The sequence below is a fragment of the Zea mays genome, chromosome 5 (genome assembly GCF_902167145.1).
Source record: "Zea mays cultivar B73 chromosome 5, Zm-B73-REFERENCE-NAM-5.0, whole genome shotgun sequence".
NCBI lineage: Eukaryota > Viridiplantae > Streptophyta > Magnoliopsida > Poales > Poaceae > Zea > Zea mays.
This window is the reverse complement of record NC_050100.1, coordinates 125,659,633-125,673,823: the sequence shown is the minus strand read 5'-3', so window position 1 is coordinate 125,673,823 and position 14,191 is coordinate 125,659,633. Positions and strand designations below refer to the sequence as shown.

The 14,191-nt window shown below is 44.1% G+C and overlaps 1 pseudogene; it reads left to right on the top strand.

The window, feature by feature from the left end:
* The first annotated feature begins 9,436 nt into the window (after positions 1-9,436).
* Positions 9,437-13,752, top strand: LOC111589320 (uncharacterized; annotated as a pseudogene).
* The last annotated feature ends 439 nt before the right edge of the window (positions 13,753-14,191 follow it).

Here is a 14,191-nt window from a genome sequence, read left to right as displayed (position 1 = left end):
TGTTTATTTGCAGAGCATGCTTCTAAGCAAAGCTTTGAGGATGCAGCAAGATCTAGAAGATAAGAAGCACGAAGCTATAATTGAAAATTTAGAGAGCAAGATAAAAGAACAATCAGCTATTATTGAAAAGAAAGACTTCGAACTTCAATCAACCGAAGGCTTGCTGGCAGAGACTGAAGCCAAAGTAGCAGAATTGAATTCGAAGCTTCTCTGCCAATCAAAACAATTTGAACAAGAGAAGCTAGAACTTGATTCGAAACTTGAAGCCGAAGTCCAAGCCAACTCAAATTTGAAGAAATCATTAACAAGCCTTCAGGATAAATGTTTGAATTTTAGCAACAATTGTATCCAACAACTAAAGAAGATCTTTTACTCAGTTGGAGCCAGCAGCGGGAAATTTACCCCTTCGGATGAAGATTTACCAAAAGCCTTCGATCATATCGAAGCTGAAATTGAAGAACTTGACGAAGTTATAGCTGGGCACGGTGACTTCTGTGCCTGGGTAGCTTCTCGGGGTACTGCTGCAGCATTCCTGAAGGCTGGCTGCGAACATGGAAAGATTGTCAACAGGCCCAACTTCGCCCTGTCTCCATCAATTCTCGACGACATTCCTGACCTCGCCCGGAGCATCTCAAATAGATTCATAAAAATGATATGGACAAAAGGCGGGCGAGAGAAGGCTGGGGACGAAGCTCGAAGTCATCTTGAACCAGTAAGAAATCATACTTTGTACTTACCTTCTCCTTCACACTTGATTTTTACTCGGGATACCTTGATTCATGTAGGATGACGAAGCTGAAGGTGATACTTAAAGGATATGCCGCCGAAGCAGAAACCTGACGAAGATTAATAGGAGTAGACTAGAAAAAACTCAGGAGAATTTGTAACAACTTTTTGTAAATACAATTAATCTATTCTCAAGGAACTTTGTTCATACCTTGTAATATATTCTTACCCTTTTATTGAGACGCTTTGATGTGGACGAAATCAGTATTTTGAGCCGAAGGCGAAAAAACACCTTCCCTTCTTTTCGTACACAACGAAGCATAAAAGACCATTTCTTCTTTTTGCCAAAGCTTTTCTTTTTTGTACATGACGAAACATAAAAGACCGCTTCTTCCTCTTGCCGAAGCTTTTTCTTTTTTGTACATAACGGAACATAAAAGACCACTTCTTCCTTTTGCCGAAGCAACCACTTAGGAACACAAATGCTATGAATGAATGCTTATGAATGCAAATGCTATGATGTAATGTGCGAATGAATGTCCAAAGCATATAACCAAAGCCACACTCAACCATTATTTCCTTGGAATCAACCACACATCAGCTCTGCATTCCCTTAGGAACGACTTTGGAGCTTCCTCGTCTTTTACTTAGACGGTATAAACTCTGCATTCCCTTAGGAACGTCTTTGGAGTTTCTTCGCCTTTTACTTAGGCGGTATAAGCTCTGCATTCCCTTAGGAACGTCTTTGGAGCTTCTTCGTCTTTTACTTAGACGGTATAAACTCTGCATTCCCTTAGGAACGTCTTTGGAGTTTCTTCGCCTTTTACTTAGGCGGTATAAGCTCTGCATTCCCTTAGGAACGTCTTTGGAGCTTCTTCGTCTTTTACTTAGACGGTACCAGCGTTGACTTTTCGCTGAGAGCTCTGCATCCCCTTAGGGACGTCTTTGGAGCTTCTTCTCTTTTTTCTTTTTCAGTTTCTGCACTCGATGGTGCGTTCTCAGCTGTTACATTTACATTTTTTGGGGGATTTTGCTCTTATAAGACTAAAAAAGGAAATTACACATGATGGCCCCATTAAAAACCTTTCTCCCCCTTCGGAAAGGAAAAGGGTGCCATGAAAAAGAAAAGAAAAAACATAAAAAATTACATCATGTTATACATAGTATCGCCGAAGCTCATCCGCATTCCAAGACCTTGGAATTTCGTTGCCATCCATGTCCTTCAATCTGTACGATCCAGGCCTTGACGAAGATACTACTAAGAATGGTCCTTCCCATTTCAACTGTAGCTTACCCACTGTATCTGGGTTAGCCACTCTCCGAAGCACCAAGTGTCCCGGCTCAATATTTTTTAGCCGGACTTTTCTATCTCGCCATTTAACTGTTTCAGCCTGATATTTATTGATATTCTCCACGGCCTGAAGCCTGATCCCTTCTAAAGCATCCTTTTCCACAAGGCAAGCATCTTCGGGACCTGATTCTGCCGAAGCTACTACTCTTATTGATCCAGCTTTTGCTTCCTCCGGAGTTATTGCTTCGTCACCGAATAATAATTTGAATGGGGTAAAGCCTGTAGACCTTGATGTTGTTGTATTGTGGCTCCACACCACTTTGATTAACTGATCTGGCCACTTTCCGCTGGGTTGATTGAAGATTAACTTCATTATTCCTGTCATTATAATGCCGTTGGCCCTTTCAACGAGCCCATTTGACTCCGGATGCCTGACTGATGCAAAATGGATCTTCGTTCCAATTTGATCACAGAAATTTCTGAAAGCTTCGGAGTCAAACTGCGTTCCATTATCTACAGTGATTGCCTTCGGTACCCCGAAGCGACAGACAATATTCTGCCAGAAAAACTTTTGGACAGTGGCCGAAGTTATTGTGGCCAATGGCTTCGCCTCAATCCACTTGGAAAAATACTCCACAGCCACTATAACATATTTTAGATTCCCTTGAGCCGGTGGTAATGGACCCAACAAGTCAAGGCCCCACCTTTGCAATGGCCAGATGGGTTGTATCAGCTGTGTCAAAGACGAAGGTTGTTTTTGATCTCTTGCACATTTCTGACAACCTTCGCACTTTTGCACTAACTCCGCCGCATCCGAAGCTGCCTTCGGCCAATAAAACCCTTGGCGGAAGACTTTCCCAAGTAATGGCCTGGATCCGATGTGGGATCCACACAGGCCTGCATGTATCTCTTTCATCAACTCTATACCTTCGGCTCTAGATAAGCACTTGAGCAGCGGAGCGCAAACTCCATGTTTGTATAATTCCCCTTCTATCATGACATACGGACGAGCTCTTGCCTCTATTCTTTTATTGTAAGCTTCGTCATCTGAAAGGAACTTACCCTGAAGGTAAGAGATTATTTCAGTTCTCCAATCTTCGCTGTAAACAGGAGATATGTTGAGGACTGCTCTTTCAAGGAGCTCCACTGAAGGTGCCTTTATTGTTTCGAAGAACACATCCGAAGGTAACGGCAGCCCCTGTGCCGCAGACTTAGCTAGCAAATCAGCATGCTCATTTTGTCCTCGAGGAATATTCTTGACAGAGAATCCTTCGAAGGATGCTTCGATCCTTCGGACCGTATCTAGATATTTTTCAAGCTTCGGATCTTTAGCCTTGCAACTTTTGTCAACATGACCCGAAACCACCTGGGAATCAGTTTTAAGAATTGCCCTTCTGATTCCCATTGCCTTTAATTTCCGAAGGCCCAGAAGCAGGGCTTCGTACTCAGCAATATTGTTCGTGCAGCTGAAATCAAGTCTTGCTGCATAACAAGTTTTGACCTTGGATGGTGAAACCAACACAGCAGCTGCACCTGCTCCGAAGATTCCCCAAGAGCCATCACAAAACACTGTCCACACTTCGGCATCTTTATTTGCTTCTTCATCCTGAGCCCCTGGCGTCCAGTCGGCAATGAAATCTGCCAATGCTTGAGACTGGATCGAAGATCTATGCACATAATCAATGTAAAATTCGTTGAGCTCTGCAGCCCATTTCCCAATCCGTCCAGTAGCTTCTCTATTTCTCATTATATCCTTCAACGGCTGCGAAGAAGGAACAATGATATTGTATGCCTGAAAATAATGCCGAAGCTTCCTGGATGCCATTAAAACGGCATATAATACCTTCTCCAGCTCTGTATAATTTTTCTTTGAGACACTAAGGACCTCAGATACAAAATACACTGGAACTTGCTTCTTGAGCTGGCCATAAAGCTTCTCCTGGACAAGCGCCGCACTTACTGCTGAGTGCGAAGCTGCCACATATAACAACAGAGGAGCCCCTGGCGTTGGCGGAGTTAATGTTGTGAGATCTATCAAGTATTGCTTCAACTCTTCGAAGGCTTTTTGTTGACTTGGGCCCCATTGAAAGACTTCGGCTGACTTCAGCACCTCGAAAAATGGTAAGTTTCTTTCTGCTGATCTGGATATAAATCTGTTGAGAGATGCCAGCCTTCCTGTCAATCTTTGGGCCCCTTTTCTTGTAGTTGGTGGCTCCATTCGAAGTATAGCTTCGATTTTATTTGGATTAGCTTCGATTCCCTTTGTTGAAACCAAGCATCCAAGAAATTTACCCTTCTTTACTCCGAAGACACATTTCTCTGGATTCAGCTTCAAACCAGCTTGTCTGAAGCTGGCGAAGGTCTCCTGCAGATCAACAATATGATTTTCCTGCTTCGTGCTTTTGACGATAATGTCATCAACATAGGTCAACACATTTCTGCCTATTTGAGACTGAAGAACCTTCGCAGTCATTCTGCTGAAACTTCCTCCAGCGTTTTTGAGCCCCTCAGGCATCCGAAGATAGCAATACGTGCCACTTGGAGTTATGAAGCTAGTTTTCGGCTCATCTTCCTTTTTCATCCAGATTTGATGATATCCTGAGTAACAGTCCAAGAGACTCATGAGCTCTGAAGAAGCTGCTGCATCGACTAGAGAGTCTATCCTTGGCAATGGGAATTCGTCCTTCGGACAAGCCTTGTTGAGATCTGTGAAATCGATACACATTCTCCACTTGCCATTGGCCTTCTTCACCATAACAGTGTTAGCTAGCCACTCTGGATACTTCACTTCTCTGATAACTCCTGCACTGAGGAGTCTTTTTACTTCATTGCGAGCCCCTTCGGCCTTGTCATCAGACATTTTCCGAAGCCTCTGCTTTCGGGGTCTGAAGGATGGGTCAACATTGAGCGAATGTTCAATAACATCCCGATTTACTCCACAGAGATCATTAGCCGACCATGCAAAAACATCTTTGTTGTTGAATAAAAACCTTATCAAGGTTTTCTCCTGGTCTTCAGATAATTGCGAGCCCAACAGCACCTTCTGCTCTGCTATGTCCTCACACAATAGCATGGGCTTCGGCTGATCTGCTGAAGCTGCCTTCTCCCTTCTGAATTTGTACTGTTCACAAGCTTCAGTTCCATCTATATTATGGATTGCCTTGGAGTCGGTCCAGCTTCCTTCGGCCCTTCTAGCAGCTTCCTGGCTTCCATGGATAGCAATAGGCCCTTGGTCCGAAGGTATCTTCATGCAAAGATAGGCAGGATGAAGGATTGCTTCGAAGGCATTAAGAGTACCACGACCAATAATTGCATTGTAAGGATATTCCATGTCAACAATGTCAAACACAACTTGCTCAGTTCTAGTGTTGTTGATGAATCCGAAGGTTACTGACATGGTGATCTTGCCCAGTGCTACAATCTGTCTTCCTCCGAAGCCACAAAGAGGATGTGTAGCATCATGAATCTTATCTTCTGGCTCTTGCATTTGTCTGAAGGCTTTAGCAAATATGATGTCAGCTGCACTGCCTGTATCGACCAAGACATTGTGAACCAGAAATCCTTTGATAACACAAGAGATAACCATGGCATCGTTGTGTGGGTAATCTTTGAGCTGAAGGTCCTCTTGAGAGAAGGTAATAGGAATGTGAGACCATCTTGATTTGATGAAGGGTCCTTGCACCCCAACATGCTGTACTCTTCTCTGCGCTTCCTTCTTCTGCTTCTTGTTAGCTGGCTCTGAGGACGAGCCACCTGTGATCGGGAGCACCAGCTTCGGGTCCGAAGCAACTCCAGCTTGATTGTTGAACGAAGCCATCAGCTCAGAAAAGTGGAAGTGAGTTCACCGGAGGTGGGCGCCAATGTTGGGGACTTGTTCTCAAATGCTATGAATTAAGAACAAGGCAACATAGAATGTTAAATGATACTGTCCTTCGTCCGCGAAGCATTATACCTTTGAGGATAATGGATCTTAGACGAAGGTTGATAAGCGTCTTATTACGAAGTTGAACCTTCGTAATAAATTTTCAATAAACGTTGTAGAATAATGCAAAGTAAAAGGTAAGAATGAATAAATGATCCACAGATGCATTATATAATATTCACTTAATATATTGAATCATAAAATACAATGATACCTATGCCTTGACAAAGGTTGTATTCCGAGAAATGCGATTGCAAAATGTCAGAAAATGCGTGAACAGTAACGGAATACTGTTCACTATTTATAGGCACAGGACGCAGCCTGTGAGGAATTACAAGTATGCCCCTTATAAGAACTTACAACGTTGACTCAGACCTTTATGGACTAAAAGGTCATTCTATCTTTAAGTCGGTTTGTAATGCCGAAGCTCTGCGAAAAGGCACCTTCGGCTATCTTGTGCGAACAGCTTCATCCGAGGATCACTTCTTTCTATAAGACCTTCGGCGACGAAGCATAGACCCAACAATACCTGTTCACATATTTCACTTGGAAAACATTGTCAAATCATGTTTTTGAGGACCTTCGGAAGCCGAGGCCCCCAACAAGACTCATGTTGTCAGAAAAAGGGAAACTGCACACATGGAACCGTATGTGTTCTTCTGTCAGATATCATCTATGTTCTTGACATCATTAATTACCTTTAAATGATACATGCTATACACACTTGAGAAATAATAGCTTGAGATACTTGTCTCTGCTTGGAACTGCCTTATGCTACCACTGATATGGACGGGGTTACATGCTTCTTTACTCATAAAAGTCTTTCGCCTCTGAATTTCGGGACGAGATTCTTTTAAGGGGGGAGGGCTGTAACACCCCAGGTGTTTATCTCATGTTCGACATTGACTATAGACTTAAGTACGGGATATCGATGAATATAACCGTCACTAAATTTTAATCATCCTTGTTTATCACGATTTTGATATTGTGTCTGTCTCCATCTGTCTAAATTGTCCAAATCATTTTCGCCTATCACATTTTTGGCATTGCATCTGTCTCCCTCTGTCTGAACTGTCTAAAATATCAAAGCTGAAATCATTTTAGTTCGATCTATTTACATCCTGCCACCAAACGTACCCCTAGAACTCAGATTATATTTATATCTATATTTATATTCTCGAAAAGAAATGAAATAGAGGAAAAAAATTCGATTTACTGCTCTCCACGTGCAGCCTTATCCGCACAACACGCACACGCTTGTTTCCAGCCTCTCCTCATGTTGGTTGCCTTCTTATCTTAAGGCCTGAAATTTTCTTGTAAGCTCTCTCCCTGTACTCAGACAGACACCAGATGCACTCGGCCTGATCCAATGTCCATTCATGCAACTATGATCCGCATGACCAGCTCCTCCACACAAACCGCTCAATCATCTGCTATGCCAGCGGACGCACACACACGAATCACTGTTCCACCAGCATGCCACACCACTTGGCAGCTCGGTTAGTACCTAACACACTTGCTAAAACATTAACACCTAAATAACAAGATTAGTTCTAACATTCTGGCCGTACCAAATAGGAAACGATGTTATCCATTTACCAAACAGGAAACGATGTTATCCATTTACGTTGTGAAAAGATGAATGGCTAAAAATTATGGAAACAAACAACCTCCATATTTGTTTGTTATAAGAATTGGGAGAGAAAAATATTTGATTTTCTTCATCCATCGCCCCCAGGCTTCCAGCCTCTTCTCCCTTCTCCTTGGTGTTCGGCACTAGCCTCTGGGGCTTGGTTTCTTATTATCCGGCACCAAGCTGTCGGTGCTTTTGGTACTCCTTCCAGCTCCACCATGGACACCCTTCTTGCTCTGATCCCTCTAGTGCTCACCGTGGGTGCTGTTTGCTGCCCCTGCACCAATGTTGGCTGATGCTGCTCCCTACCCGCCCACCATTCCCTTGCGTCCAGCCGGTACCTCCGCCTCTCCTCTCCTCCCCTGCAACTCCCCTTCCATGGTGCTCGCGTAGTCCCTAGCTCCCTCCCACGGCCATTTCCAGCCATATCCCATGGCGCTCTGGGCACCGGCCGCTTCCCCTTGGTGGTCGAGCTTGTTCCTGCACTTCTTCTTGCCCAACCTCCACTTCCCTGTTCCAGCCATCTCCCATGGCCGCCCCAACTCCTTCCATGGACGTCAATAGCAGCAGCCCACCCTTTTTCTTTTGTTCTCCATGGATGAAAGCCCAAGCATCCGCTCCTCCCCTAGGTTTTTGCACAATCGCAGTAGCACCTCTTAATTCTCGCTCGTCTGCTGCTCGATGTTATATGCAACAGGCCACGTGTCATCATAGCTGTGTTTGGACCACTCCGGTGCCGGCGTCGCCCATTCTCGGTGGGAGCCCTCAATATTTTTCAACTTGCTTCTTCACCCGAGGTTGTGCCTTGCTAATAATCACTGTATATGTGTGGATATTGTGAGGAGAAATCTCATGATTTGGTGGAGAAGATGAAGTCCAAACACAACGCTTGCTAAGTGTTCGATGATTTGTTTGAGCCAAGAATCTTCGTCGATCTAGTGGTCTCGAGTCTGGTTTAGTTATGGTGAGATCCTTTTCTATCCTTGCTAGTTAACTTGAATGGTGGTGTGGATGGATTATATCTACTACCCTATAAGGGTCCAAGGAGGGCATCCACCCTGACTCACCATGCCCCCGCTCCCGTCATCCCCGTCGAGATGCCAGCCCAAGGATGCTCGCGCCCCATCCTCCCCAACATCCTTTGCGCCGTCATTCTCGCCCCCGCGCCCCTCCATTCTCGCCTTGACGCCCTGCCTCCCACTCATTTCCCCATGCACGCACCCCGTCCCCAATCCCTCCGTGCCAGCCTCGCCTGTACGCCCCTGCCTTCGTGAACCTCGCGTCCATCGGCCCTGCGTAGGTCTATGAGCGCCCCAGCCCCATCCCGATTCGTGATCGCTGCCCCTCCCCTTCTTCCCCCCATACCACATCTTCAGATCTGCAACTTCTGCACACCGACGCCAGCGCCGGGGTCCCCCGTCGGGGCGCTCATCAACGCGACGGAGCTTCCCCCGCCCCCGCCCACCATTCCTGCGCTAGGAAAGGAGTACGCCCGCCCCCGCCCACCATCCCCGCGCGAGGAAAGGAGTCCACCCACCCCCGCGATGCCGTGATGCCCGTGCCCCTCTCTGCGATGTCGCGATGCCCGCGTAGCAAGGGCGTGCCCCCACCCTGATGCCCCCCGCCTCACCATGCCCTCGGCTCGCCGCGCGATCCATGCCCCCAGCCTGGCTGCAGCGATTCTAGCTTCCCCTACTACCTCAAGGCCGGTATCCCCAATTCCCCATTCCTTCTCCTCCGTCTTCGACACGCCCCATTCCATACCTGGCGGTGACGGCATTCACCGCGCCCCCTTCCCCGGCAGCCGAGATGCTGCACGAGGCATCATAGTGATCCCGCCCCTGCCAGCTCCACCCGTGACGCCATGGTGAGGGCCTTGCGGCTCGATGGCCGCGCGACCGCCGCAGCGAGGTGGTGCACCTGCCGGCGCGCCGCCGTCGCCCTCTGCGTGGCCAACCTCATCGCCGCGCTGCTCGTGGCCCGCGCGCTCTACGCTCTCGGCTCCTTCGCATTTGCACCCAAACGTGCTGTCTTTCTCTCTCTCTCTCTCTCGTCAGCTCACTGTTAGTCCATGTGATTGTTCTAAACAAATTAATCCACCAATTAAGTTCGTGCCTGTGGCTTTAGGCGGGGAGCTGAAGTATTCCAAGGAGCACATGAGGTGGGTGGATTAGTCGATCTGGTTTCGCCGCGCAGTTGAGCCCATCGAGCTCATTGAAGAGGTAATAGCTGTCCTATAGAGCTCTTGTGTCTGGAATTCAATTTGTTCAGGTGTTCCATTGAAGCGGTGATCTGAAGCTTTTGAGACATTGGGTTTTGGCCTCTGGTGCGAGAAGGTGAAGAAGCTACAAAGGCATTCGCGAGGGAAGAGAAGACACAAAAAGGGCTGCCACTGGAGCTGAACCAGAAAGTTTCACTTGAGATTCTGCAGAGACTGCACGATTTGGGGGAAGGTTCTAATACCATGGAACAACAAGGTTTGTATGTCAGCACCCAGGGATAACATATGAGTTTGTTTTCACTTACTTCTTTGTAAGGCATATTTTGGAATAAGCGTGAACTATAATGAGATGTTTACTAACCTAAAATAAAATATTTTCCCTTTGTTTTTCTAATATATGCCAGAAGCTATAGAAGCATGGCGTGTTGGGAAGCTTAAGGACATGGGAAGTACATCTTCTAAGAATTTATCAAATTTTGGCCTCTCCAGTGAAGATTCAAGTACGGGAGCTTACTTGAAGTTGCTATGATGACATATTTATTCTTTTTTATTTTGTTAACAATTATAATGCCATCTAGTTCAATATTTAGGGATGTTAATGCGAGCCTTGGAGTTTAACTGGCAAATGCTATTGGAGGACATTGGTCTTTGGATACCTCCCACTATATATCATATCGAACATGATGATCAAATTGTTGATTACGTCTTATGGGTCATTAATGGTGACCAAATTGTGCAGTAATTTTAAATTACTCCAAGAGACAATTGAATAATGGTTCTTGATTGATGCTAATGTTGCAGATGAAGAGATAATACCAGGTCCACCTTTGCCCCCTGAACTGCATACTGAACTGCATACTGATTATGGTGGCACTGCAGTTAGATGGGGCTTAACACATCACAAAGAAAGTGTCGCAGATTGCTGTCAAGCCTGTATAGATCAGGCTAAGAGGGCCAGACCAGGAGCCTTAAAGTGTAATATTTGGGTTTACTGTCGGTCTGAGTACGGATGCTACTCGCCAGACAAATATGAAAACAAACATCAAGAATGCTGGTTGAAGCAGGTATTTTCTGTTGTCGTCTATGTGTATATTTAAGTACTTAACTAATCTAAGAGACTATACTTAAGTTCATCTCTCATGCGCAGTTGGTGACATTAGTTCATTATTACCAAATTTGTCATGTTTCCTGGGATAGTGACTTCCAATTTGTGTTATGTTTGCTGCATACATGATACAAGTATTGATTTATTAACAATTCTAGGACACATGAGGTGTAGCTACTGGGCCTCTAACTTGGTTATCATGGTTTTGGGCCGTTGGTAGAGCAGGCAATGCAAGTGCAGTCTGGCACAATCCTGGTGGTTTGGCATTGAGTTATGTTTTCTTTTACTTGATAAAACAGTCTTGTTCCATCACTTAGTTAATAGCTCAATATGTCCACCAGTTCTGATGATCCATGTCTGCGCAGTGTTTCTTTCCACAGTTCGCGCTTGCGAACATCCGAACCCCGTTTTTTCATCTTGAATTCAGCTTATGATGTATATCAGGTAAAATGTGGCTTGCGATCGATCAGTATAGTTTTCGGCACCTAGACCTGGTGGCAAGTTTTTGGACAGTTCCACCACATTCTAGCCCCACCTTCGTCTGATCCTGGAGGCCATTGGAGCCGCTGCAAGTCAGATCCTGGTGGATGCAGCACAACACAGATCGCAACCCTCCACGGTTAACTCTCTGTTAAGCAGATGGTTCAGATTTATATTGTACTGAACAATCATCTACGATGTGCTAAACTGAAGCTACTGTTTTCATGGCATGATTCAAATTTTGATTTTGATTTCTTTTGGGCAGGACTGAGAAGTGGAATGCTGACATCTCTGAGACAGTTTGAAAGCAAACCAAAGGCAGGGGTGTTCATCAACTCCTGCTTCACGCATTGCCAGAGTGAGCTGCAGGACACATGGTTTGCACCAAATTCTCCATCCATAGATAACAAGGTACACGTAATTTTTAGCACACGAGCTGTATTTTAGTCTTAGGTGGTGCTTTGGCTAACATTATATTCTTTGCTTACTATTTGATCTAACTATCATAAAATGGATTATCCTTCACATATGTTATTTTACCTTTTGAATCTTATATCATGTGTTTTTTTCTTTAGTCGAATTTCATATTTTCTTCGGCTGATTGCACCCGCCAAGCTTGAAGGGCTACTTCTGTCTCATCCAGAAATTCTGGATGCTGTTGTTATCCCGTAAGTTTAGTCACCTAATCATTGGGGTTGATAGCTACTTCTGTGTGTGCGTTTCAGAAATCTGTTTTTTGCTGTACCTTATGGGAATATGTGCTTGTTCCTAAGGTTACTAGGTGCTGAAGCTGGTGAAGTTCCTATTGCCTACGTCGTAAGGTCCCCCGACAGTTCATAAGGTTACTCAACTTTAGGCCCTCTATAGATTGTTACACGTGTTCCAATATGTCATCCAGGTGCTTTCCTTCTCATCAAGCTGTAGAATCGAGGTGGTTGCTTCCAGTTGCGACGCTATTCGGTTTTATCAATTATATGTATGATGCCTTGCTATTGATCTTTTTTAGTAAATTCCACTTTTTGGTGTTACCTGATTTTTGGAAGTTTTCATCGTGTACCTTAGGTGTACAAGAGAAGGGATGTTTCAGCAACATTGGTACGGGTGGAAGAAAGCACTGCTGCTTGATATATCTAATAACCTGCCGCAGTCCCGGCCTGTTCTTGCGTGTGGCTCTCTTGCATGCCAGGTCTCCTGAAAAATCGTCCGCCGTCTATAGGGAAACACTCATGTAGGTTGTATCGATGGGAATCAAAGGAAGGAGAGGGACCACAGAGGTTGGCTTTGGAGCCGGACCAGGATGCTTTAGCAGAGTTGAAAGATGTTGGTTTCAAGTTGGTCGTATCCTTCAGCGGAGAAGCTTCAATACTTGCTTTTGGTGGTAAAGTAAGTTAATATTGTGTATTTTTCCCTTTGCATTTTACTTTTTTATAACTGTAGTTAGTAGATACATACATCTTTGCATAGAAAATACAGCTAGTGCAATTTTGAATGTAATTGTTTTTACTTATCTTTAACGTATGGACTATGGAGAATTGGAGATACCAAATAACATTAAGTAGTTCTTGAGATGCGTTTTTACGACACGTCCTTGTTTTTATGATACGTCCTTATTTTATACATGTTTGCATCATCACCTTAATTTACTGATGAAAGCAAAGATACATTTATTGGTTTCAATAGGTTTTATCTATTGACTTCTTAATAGTCATTTCATACTGGCAGAACAGTCTTTGAGCACTGATATTTAATCTTGCTTTTACGTTATAACAAGGCAAATCTGGTTTGCCTCCATGTAAGTAAATAACTTTTCAGTATGGTCTTGCATTTATGCTTTGAGGTTTTTCATGGTTGATGGTTCATATGCAATTTTCTTCTTTCTCTTGGAGCTTCTGTTATGGCACTGAAATCTTATGGTTATTGACATGTTTGTTTCTTTATATTCCTTTATAGGATGGACATTTAAGAGTTTTCAACTGGCCTACCATGGGGTCTGTTCTCATAGAAATCGATACTAAAACATCGATTAAGGATCTTACTATCAGGTAACAAATGGCCATTGAACTCTTTTTCCACTTGATTATTGGTTGTGAGATACTGATTGGTTCCTCTGCTTTGATCCATCTTCTCAGTTCCGATGAGAAGCTTTTTGCTGTGAATAGGAGCAGTGGCCCATGTAGAGTGTGGGATTTGCAGTCATCTGAAGTAGTAGCCAGTCTGCCAAGAGAAACAGTGAGTTTTTTCTTGAACGGAATACATTAGTTTAATGATTTTGTGCCTTGTTTCAATAGAGTTTTGTTCTGTACATTTCCAGGGGAAATATTTGGATTCTGCAGATTCTCTAACAAGGCTGACAACAGTCATGTCTTATTTATAACTGTGATGGAAGGTGACATTAAGGTTTAAGTTGACCAAGTTACAAATTGAATTAGGCAACAAGCTTAAGGTCTAACAATGCCTGAACAATATTGATTTTTAGGCGATTATGGAAAATAGTGCCTTGAATACTACCTCATGGACGAGAACTAGATCAAAGAAATAATGTCTGGTATTGATAATGTTTACCACACGAATTTTGCATATCATAGTGATATTTGTTGTTCCGTTTATATGTTTCATACAAATTTTTTACTTCCATAGCAACGCACGGGCACTCACCTAGTTTACCTATGATGCTTCTTTTGTTTATAGCGCAGACTCGTTATTATTTTAGGTGGTGTTCATAGTGTTATGAAGGAAATAGTCGTTCTTTTATTTTATTTTGTTTGTGTGATATTATGTTGTATAAAATGTGTTTGGTGAATATATATGCATCA